The 9999-nt window shown below is 58.3% G+C and overlaps 1 protein-coding gene across 3 annotated transcripts in view; it reads left to right on the top strand.

Annotated features, from left to right (window-relative positions):
* Nucleotides 1-9469: 9469 nt before the first annotated feature.
* Hmga1 (high mobility group AT-hook 1) overlaps nucleotides 9470-9999 on the top strand; it is a 7332-nt gene continuing 6802 nt past the window's right edge. Inside the window, exons 1-2 of one of the 3 annotated variants that reach the window (XM_055607174.1) lie at nucleotides 9470-9589; nucleotides 9830-9941. The gene's annotated coding sequence lies outside the window, so the exon portion shown is untranslated. The remainder of the gene's footprint in view (nucleotides 9590-9829; nucleotides 9942-9999) is intronic. The other 2 variants (XM_055607176.1, XM_055607177.1) reach the window with 2 other exon arrangements.

Genomic DNA, 9999 nt, shown 5'->3' with positions numbered 1-9999 from the left:
GGAAGTCCCTGCGGAAGGGCTTTCACAGCGGGATGGACTCACAGGGAAAGAGAAAGTGTACGATTTGCCCCTTTGACACAGTGACCTTGTACGAGCCTGAGCCGTGGGCACCCTGCCTCTTGCTCCCGGCAGACCACAGCTAGGGATGAAGCCTAAGGCTCCAATGCCTCAGGCAGTGCGGGCATGGGGTCAGGCACCTCAGCCTCCTGAGGACCCAGCCAGGGCCCCAGCCCACACCTAACCACGCGTGGCAGTAAGGAAGGGCCCCTGGCAGGCTTCTGAGTATGGTGCCAGGGCAGGCAGGCAGAGTGCCTCCCTTCTCCCAGGCTGTCCCCAGATGAACCTTTCCTTTCAATGATGGAAATTCTGAACATCTACTACGTACCGGGTTTTCAAAACCTGAGCTAAGAGAGTGAACAAATATGATTACACCTGCCTTGCCAAGAGCAAGGGTTCTGGCGTTTCCCACCCTCAGAGGGCAGAGGCAAGCAGGTCTCTGTGAGTTCAAGGCCAGCCTGGTCCACACCACATAGTGAGACCCTGACTCAAACTCCGACATCAAAAGGAGCAGGCATGCTGGGCTCAGACACAGCACCGATAAACCATAAATATGAGAGCTGTCTAGGTCAGCTACCACACAGCAGAGATGCGGACTCCCCCGAGGAAATGGAGAATGTGATTTTTTAGTTCAGTGTGTTTTTAAAAGACTTGCTTATGAGTACTTTGTGTGCTTGGATGTCCCTAAGTACACAATTGTTTGTGGGTTTGTTTGTGAGACAGGGTCTCACTTTGTAGCCCTGGCTGGAGCTCACTGTGTAGACCAGGCTGGCCTGCCTCTGCTCAGGTGTGTTGGGATTAAAGCTGAGGACCAGCAGGCCTAACTACTGCTTTTACTTTTTTTTTTTTTTTTTAATTTTTAAACGAGGTGTCAGTGTGTACTCCTGGCTGGCTTCAAACTTGCCACAATCCTCCTGCGTCAACTTCCTAAGTGCTAGGATTATGTGTGGCACCGCATCTAGCTAAACATTCTAGTAGCTACATTAAAATAAAAACAATGACAACGACAAAAACACATGAAATTGACTGGCGACTGTAATCCTGCACTCAGGAGCGGCCATCATGGAGCAGCCAGATGTGCCCACCCACCCAGCTGCCTGAGACACCCACTCTGATGACACCCACCCTCCACCCTACCTTGGCGCCTAGACCTTTTACCTACCTTCATCCTTCGCTAGCTGTACCTAACTCCTGGGTCTCAGCCTGACTGTCTAAAGGAGGGCTCCGAGCTCTTGGGAAGTGGGGGTTTCCGGGGGAGGCCGCCCCTTTAAGACAGACATTGTGTGAGAGGGGACATCAGGAGGCAGCCTCAAGTCCACCTCTGTGGAAACTGTTAGAAAAGTTAGCTTTTTCTCTTCTGTCTTCCAGGAGCTTGACCTCTGGCCCCGGGGCCCATCTGAACCGTGGGCAGACCCAGAGCAGGGTGAAGGAGCAGAGCCGTGCCAAGAGAGGCTGTTGTTGGTAAGGGCTTTGAGTCCCTGGATATTGATTCTGCCAGCCCAAGGGACTCTCAGATGGCTGGCACCTAGCCCCTCCCGGGGGCCCCTGAGCTCAGGACTGAGCCTGCTGCCAGACTGAAGGGGGGGATGGGAACACGCCCCAAAGGACAAGGACAAAGGCCACAGAGGGGCGTGAGCTTCAGAGGCACAGCGCACGTGCTCCTCGCCCAGGCCTGGGAACTGGCAGGGACCCGGGATGGTGACCCAGAAACCTGGCTGTCAGCTGCTCCTGCCAGCACTGCCCACAAGAACTGCAGCGGATGGCCACTGTCAGCAGGGCAAACTCTGGGTTCGCCGTTCAGCAATCTGTCCCTGGAGACCCCATCCCAGATGCTTCAGGCCTGGAGGGGATTCCCAGTGCGGGGCAACGGACGTCCAGAGCACGCTGCCGCCGCCAGGTCTCAGCAAGTCGCTCACCTACGGTGCTGTGGCGAGGTTCCTACAAAGGAGGATGCAAAGAGGCTGCCCGAGACTCAAGGGGGACTAGGTGTGGAGTCACCTGAGACCTTGTGCGGAAAGGCCTGGAAAGCGCTGGGGAGATGGGGACCAAGATGGTGGGAAGGCGGGGCGCTGCGCCACCATCTCCAAACCACATTCCAGGCCAACAGCCTGCCCGCTCCAGCCCCCACCTCCATCTCCTGCTCCACCTCCCCTCCCCGCCCCCTCCCCGCCAGCTACCCACTTCCTCTGCTCCTCCTCCAGCCCTCAGGCTGCCTTTCATTCAACCATCCATTCACCAAACTTTCACTCAGTCATGGTTGCTGTGGGCCTGGTGTCCAGCGGCTGAGGTGGAAGGAGGAGGAGAAGGAGGTAGAGAAAGAGGAAGAGGAAGAAGAAGGAGAAGAGGAGGAAGAGGAGGAGGAGGAGGAGGAGGAGGAACAACAAAGCCTAAAAGCTCTGACAAGCGTCCTGGAGCATGCTCATGCCCAGACCAGAAAGACCTGCTGGCTTCCACCCTGCTCAGTTCCTAACACTTCCCTCTGCTTTGACTAGCACTTAGGCCCGAGATACCGAGATAACATTATGCTTCTGAGACCCTATGGTCAGAAGCCCTCCTGGCCATCCCCACACAGAGACCAGGAGTACTCTCTCAGCCCCAAGAGAGGTCAAGTGAAGAGTCAAGGTGTCCTGGGGTCCCTCGTCTAGGAGCACATCTGCTCTGAATTCAGTAGGCGGCTGCCTCATCCAGAGGCCGGGAAAGGGCTTTCCCCACAGCTCCGGAAGGGCAGCAGTTCCAGGGGGTCAGGCTTGCAGCAGCCCCTGCTGCACCTACTTCCCAGGAAAATCCCATCTCTCCCTGCCCCACATCTGGTGGGTGGGCTTTTTCAGTTCTGAGACAAGGTTTCCCTGCGTAGTCCTGGCGTTGGAACAAGCACTCAGAGATCTGCCTGCCTCTGCATACCAAGTGCTGGGATTAAAGGCCTGTGCCATCACACCTGGCCTCCAACCCAGGTCTTAAGGAGCAGACCTTAAGAAACAAGGTGAAAATGACCTGTAACCCCAGGGCTTGTTCCCATCAGAGTCACATGGGTGGCAGCAGGTGGCTAGAGACAGCATTTCCAGAGCTGGCTGAGGAGCTCCGAGTGTGGCTTGGACCTGGCTGTCAGCAGGCAAGCCAGCCCAGGCCTCAAATTAGAATCCTGATCCCTCTTCGTACTCAGAAGGCCCCAGGCTAATTAATGGGCACTGCCCCACCAGGCCTTAAACTGCTGGCTCAGGCGGATGCTGCGGGAGGGGCTCTCGAGGGCTCTCCACATGCCCTGGGTGGAAAGAGGTCTTGGTATGTTACCTGCAGTCTGCCACACTGGATGGGCTCTGCAAGTTCCCTGGCAAAGGTATTTGAGCTTCCTTTTTTTTTTTAAAGATTTATTTATTATTTATACAGTGTTCTGTACTGCATGTCAGGAGAGGGCACTAGATCTCACTATAGATGGTTGTGAGCCGCCATGTGGTTGCTGGTGGGAATTGAACTCAAGACCTCTGAGGAGAACAGCCAGTGTTCTTAACCTCTGAGCCATCTCTCCAGTCTGATCTTATTAGGAAGACTTCACACAGCCAGGCATGGCGGCGCACGACTTTAACCCCAGCACTGGGGAGGCAGAGGCAGGCAGCTCTCTGTGAATTTAAGGCGAGCCTGATACAGAGAAACCCTGTTTTGAAAAACCAAAACCAAACCAATCCAAACAAAAAACAAAACAGCAAGGAAAAAAACCAAAAACAAAAAACTGACTTTCTAAAACCCCTCTTTCCCAGCCCAGCTCACCCTGAAAACTAGGGACAACCTCTCAGTGCCCACCGAGCAGCCTTGCCAGCCTCACAGCATTTTCCCGTGGTGACAAAGGACAGCACGGGGAAGTGTGGGAGGAGAGATCTGCTCCCTGAGGATGCGGGACCATCCTGCCACCCACGGCAGTTGCCGTCTCCTGCCTTCAGCTTGCCTAGAGGTTTGGGACAATGCTCTGGCGCAGGATGTCTATGGGTAACAGACCCTCAACACTGTGCCAAGTCCTCGGCCTACTACACAAAAACCAGGAGACACAACTGTGTGGCTCAGGGAGGTGGCTTTCCATAGGAGAGCAGTGAACTGTTTACCGACAACAGTTAAATAGGTAAGGAGGGAACAGGAAGACAAGTTTTTTGTTTGGTTTTTTTAGTGACTATGTGGCACTGGCCGACCTAGAACTTGCAATGTTGACCAGGCTGGCCTTCAGCTGGTGGAGATCTGCCTCCAGAGTGCTGGGATCAAAGGTATGCACCAGTCTGGCCCGGCTGCACGCTGAGGATTTTAAACTAGAACAGGCCTTGCATTCCAGGGAGGAAGAGATTTTGCAGAGGTGCTTACAAAACTGTTGGAAAACTGGAGGAGCAGGCTCCAGGCTGGGCCTCCTAGAACAGGCCTGAGCTGCTGGCCTCTGCCCCAGTGAGGCGAGGAGGAGGACCGACCGACCGGGAAGCCTGGCTGCCACCGTAACTGTATCCTCACCCCGCAAGCACTGGCAACTGGGCATTCCTCAGAGCTCCTGGTGGGGGTGCCACAGAGCCCTTTTGCCCCGGCTTCTCCTTTTGTCACTCTTTGTCCCTGAGACCTAGCGCCTAAGGCAGCAGCCTCGGGGGTGGGGGCAAGGAGACTGAATGCCAGCCTGCCAGCCTGTCCCACCCCCACGCCAGCCATCTCTCTGGTCTGCACTGCTGCTTCCCCGACCCAGGCCTGGGAGCCTGCACTGTTCGTCGACGGACCACACCAGAGTCCTCCTCTGTCCTCCTCCCCTTCCACCCAATGTGAGCACCTTGAGAAGTAGCTACCCTGCTCAAGGCCGGGGCCCACAACGGCCTCTGCCTAGGCTGAAAGGAGCAGCGCTGGGAAGAAAGGGGCGGAGCCTAACCACAGTTCCGTTTGCTTTCTTTGAGACAAGGGTTTCACTGTGTGTGCCTGGCTGGCCTTGAACACAGAGAGATCTGCCTGCCTCTGCCTCTTCTGTGCTGGGTCTTAAAGCCCATGCCCCCTTGGCCGGACCAAGCCTCAGTTTTAATTCCCTTAGGATTGGGGTAGCAATACTGCTCGACAGTAGGGGAGACTGAAGGAGTGAAGCAAGCTTCATAGCTCTGCTCTTGCTCACCAAGCCCACCTCTTCCTCAGGTTTCTTCTGAAGGTGGAGAAGAGCTGTTTTACCTGGGGATATATTCTCTCTCTCTTTCCCTCCCTCTGTGTGTGTGTCCTGGATTTCACAGCAGAGAGAAAGACAGGCAAAGAGGTACTCCCTCTTGGTCTGTTCTCTCTGCCTGACAGTTTTTCCCTCGAAAGTTGGAACCAGAAGAGGCCTCCTCCCCCCTAGCCTGCCAGGCTTCCTGGCTGCGGAGCTTGTGGTCAGCAGGGTTGAGGCCTGATCCTGCCAGAGGACCAGACGCACTGGGTGACTCCCTGACAGTGGGCAAGCACCTTGTGGCAGGGTGGCGGGCCCCAATAGCAGCTGGCATGGAGCAGACCTTGTTGGTGTGGCCCAGGGCCAGCACTGTGTGCCAACCTAACCCTGGCCGGCATGGGTCAGTCCTGGCTGGTTTGCGCTGGGTCAGGTTGACGCCTGCTGTCAGGTGGTGGCTGTGAGTGGCCCTGTCACTTGTGTCCTGTGTGCCTGCTGAAGCCCAGCACTCATCTCCCATGGCCTAGCAGTTCCTCTCCCAGCCAGGCACCCAAATGTGCCGATCTGCTCACGGTGGATCCTCAGGCCACCATGGCAGCATGCCCTTTAACAGCCAGAGGCAGCAACTACCCAGAAACCCTTCAGCAGAACAGGCTCAACAAACTGCTGGGCATTCACACTTGGTAAGCACAGAGTCTTGAGAGCAGTGACGTGGATGACTGCCTGGCAAAAGGCTGAGGAAGTCAGTCTGAGGGACCGCAACCGACTGCCAGCGTATGTGCCTGGAGACAAGCAGGTGAGACGCTGGCTCTGCCACGAAGAGAAAGACCTACTCCTTGATCTTAGCACAGTTGCTTCAGAGGTGTTCACTCTGCAAAAATCATGGTGCAAAACACTTAAAATGGGCAATTTCTTGCTTATATTGGGGGAGTTTTTTTGTTTGTTTGTTTTTAACCTAATATCGCAGTGACAAGCACTTGCCACAGAGTGCAGCCTGGCCACAAGCTTCGGGGCCGCTTGTCTCATTCTTCCAGTGTGCACAGAATTACCTCATGTACATGTGTGGGGCACACAAGGTCAGAGGACACCTTGTGGGGGTTGCTTCTCCCTCTTCACCATCTGGGATCCCAGGATGCAACTCGGGGAATCAGGCCTGTCCCCAGCACCTTTACTGAGCTGAGCCATTGCTAGAGCTTTAAAAAAAAAAAAAAAAAAAAAAAAATCAGACAGGGTCTCATTATGTAGTCCTGGCTGTCCCGCAACTCAGTATGTAGACCAGGCTGGCCTCAGACTCACAGAGATCCACCTGCCTCTGTCTCCTAGGTGCTGGGAGTAAAAGCAAGCCTCCATCATTCTATTTGTTTTGTGAGACAAGGCCTTTCTACATAGCCTTGGCCGGCCAAAAGCTCTTACCCTGCCTCAGCCTTTGAGTACCACCATGCTCACTGTTTTTCTTTGCAGACACAGTCTCTATGTATGTGCTGCTGCCTGCCTCTACTTCCACAGCTGGCCCTCAGTCATTTTTTATTGAAGTTTGAGGCACAAACCTAGGGCCTCTCATTCCAGGCTTCCCTTTGTCAAAGTTCAACTTCTCGTCTTTCTGTCTTCTTTTTGTTTGTTTTTTTGTTTTTTGTTTTTTTGAGGGTTTCTCTGTGTAGTCTTGGATGTACTGGACTCGCTTTGTGTAGACCAGGCTGGCTAGCCTCGAACTCACAGCGTTTCACCTGCCTCCGCCTTCCCGGGTGCTGGGATTCCGTCTTCTACTTTCTGTGTAGGGCAACACAGAGCACCAGACTATCCCTCCCCATGCCCTTCGGGGAACTGGCCTCCAAGTCGACAGCACTGTTTCTACCAGTCCTTCTACGTGTCCCAACTGAAGGACGCAGCTCACCTGCCCTCTGCAGTTGGGATCTCTGAAGGTCATTGCCCGTGCTTGACTAAACATGGAAGGCAGCTCTGATTCAGGCCCAGAAACCTGTTCCACCCCCTCTCCAGATCCCAGGCCGGCCTGCACAGGCTCCTGGCTAGCTCAGCTGGCTTCCAGGAGCTCCCGCTAAATCTGTAAGGACCTGCAGCAAGTCCACGCTTCTAAAGCGCACACAGCCTTCCTCACTCACAGGCCTCTAAGAACGTGAAAGTCAAACAAGGTTTTCAAACCTCGTGGCTGCCTCCTGCCTGGTCTGTTACATGGCTTTGTTTCTCTACAGACATGAAGTTCAATAGGACGCCTCACCGCCCCCCCATCCCAACCATCCACTCTTCTGCTTAAATCTTAATACTACAAAAGGAAAGGAATGGAATTCAGGGCCCTGCAAGATAGAAAGATGGAGGTTGTGTGCATGGGGTCAGTGGGCAGTTGTTTGTATTTCAGGAGTGGACAAGGCAGGAGACGGCCTAGAAATGTACTTATACCTGCCTCCTTCTAGAGTGGGTCTTAGGTAGCTGACACAAACACACACAAGATACAAAACAAGCCGGTGAGGAAATCAGGACGAAGCGAAATAAGTGGAAAAATAAGATCAAGCCAATTTACTAAAAGTAGACCAAGCAATTGGCCAAGTTTTCCCAAAGCCCACTCAGGAAGGATATCCCTTTCTGGACTCCATTCCTCTCCCAGGGATGGCCGAAGGTCAGAGGCGTTACACGAGAGGGGTCAGTCGCTACGGCGTTGGGGGAAGCGGCCTGCAGGGCCATCCCCACACTTTCCCGCTTCAACGCCATTAGCAAGGGCCTAGAGGCCTAGGCTGCTGGCCATGGCCTGTACCCTGGGAAGAGCTGGCGCTGGTGCGAGTTGAGAGCTTGCTCAACCACACCTCGTTAACGAAGGTTCCCCGGGGCTCGCAGCAACTTCGGGCCCCTCCAGCCAACTCCGCTCGCGGGGCACAAAGATGGAGGGCGCGGCGCGCTTCCACCCCGCCCCGCCCCCACAGCGGCTGCACACAAAGGGGCAGCCGCTCCTCCCCCAGACTGCCCCGGCGCCCTAGGCTCCCCTCCACCCGGTGGCCCGCCCCTCCGGGACTTCCTCCCTCTCCGGTGGCACTGCAGGGGTTGGGGGTCACCTGGACCTTGCTCCCGGACCCCCCGCGGGCCGGCAGCCTGCCCTAGGCCTCCCGCGCCTTCCCGCCGCGCCCCACCCCCACCGAGCACGTGCTGCCCCGCGCCCAGGGCGCCATCCCACGGCCCGTGGGGGGCTGGGCCCGCCGCGCTCCCCACCCCCCACCGGAAACATTCCTGAGGCATTCCTGAAACTTGGGAGGCCCGCCTCCCCCCCACCCCGCCCCCGGCCGGGCGCACGCTGGGCCCCGCGTCCCCTGGCACCGCCCGCGCGCCCCCCGAGGAGAGGGCTGACCCGCGGAGGAAGGGGGAGCGGAGCCGTGAGTCACAGCCGTGTGTCACTGGGCCCGCATTGCAATTGCCTGCATCACGGGAGGTGTGGAAGGGCCGCCTCGGGAACCGAGGTGGGGAGGTGCGTCCGGGGCCCGCGCCCGCCCGGCCTGCAGGGCGCGCCTGTGCGCCCGCTTCCCCGCGCGCCATCTTCCCACTCTGGCTTTCTCCGGGGGCCTGGCAACAAGTCTTTTGTTGAGCGAGGCCCCAGAGGCGGGAAACTCGAACCCCTGCCTTCAGGGCGCGTCCAGGTGCCCCTGGCCTCTCTAACTGCCTTGAGGTCTCAGTGGAGGGGATCCCACCGGTGGGGCAGCGTGCTTCTCTAACATCGCGGAGCAGGTCGCTCCTGGCTCCTCCCTCCAGGGTACCCGCGGAGGAGCCAATGGCTGGGCTCCCCAGGAGTGCCTGCACCTGGGTGGCGGCCGTTACCACATTTAAACCGTTGGCATCTGCCAACTTTCACATTTGGGTTTCACAAGACCGGCGTCTGCACGCGCCGTGTGGCCACCAGCGACGCACATGCCGTCACCTGCCTGGCCACGGGGAGGGATGCAGGGGCGACCGTCGGCGCGGGGAGCGAGGAGGTGCGTGCGGGCCGTGGACCTCCGCGGGCGACGGCGCCAGCCCGCGAGGGGCGTCCCCGGGCACCCCACGGCGACGGCAGGCCCGCCGCCGCCGCCCTCCCCGGCCCCTCCCCGGCGTGCCAGCCGGGGAACTGCGAGAGCTCGGGGCCGTCGGCGCGCGCCCCCGCGCGTACGGAGCGCGCGCGGCCTCCGCGGGCCCGGCAACTACCCGCGCGCGGCGGCGGCGGCGGCGGGCGGGCGGCCCCGCTTTTAAATCCCCGGGCTCATTTGCATGGCCCCGCCCCCCGGTGACACGGCTGGCGCGGGCGGGCCCGTCCCCCCTGCCCCTGGGTCGCTCTTTTTAAGCTCCCCTGAGCCGGGGCTGCGCTCCTCTAATTGGAACTCCGAGTCGGGGCTATTTCTGGTGTTGGCGCGGCTCCAAGAAGGCGTGAGTTCGCCGCCGCTCGGCTGGCTTCTTTTTTTCCTCTAGGTCTAGAATCTAATCACATTATTATTTATTGAGGCCGCGCACGGGCCGTACCCAGCTTCCTGCCCCTCGCCATCCACCGGGGGAGCGGGATCCGTCCGTGCTCCCTCGCCCCGGTTCGGATGTGACACACATCCCCCGCGGGGGCCCGGGCGGCGCGCACGCAGCGGTCTCAGCGCCTCTGCCCTCTCCCGGTTTCAGATCCGCATTTGCGACCGGCGGCGGCGGCGGAGCCCAGGCCGGTGCCCTGCGCCCAGCCCCGCCGCGCCCGGCAGCCCCGAGCGCGCCCCGCCGGCGGCCTGCGGAGCTCGGGGTGAGTGTCCGCGGCGCCCCCGGGGGGCCTGCGGCGCGCGCTGCCCGCTTTATTCCCA

Source organism: Psammomys obesus, unplaced genomic scaffold (genome assembly GCF_907164565.1).
Source record: "Psammomys obesus unplaced genomic scaffold, mPsaObe1.curated_primary_1811, whole genome shotgun sequence".
NCBI lineage: Eukaryota > Metazoa > Chordata > Mammalia > Rodentia > Muridae > Psammomys > Psammomys obesus.
The sequence above is the reverse complement of the archived record's forward strand: the minus strand, read 5'-3'. Positions and strand labels throughout refer to the sequence as shown.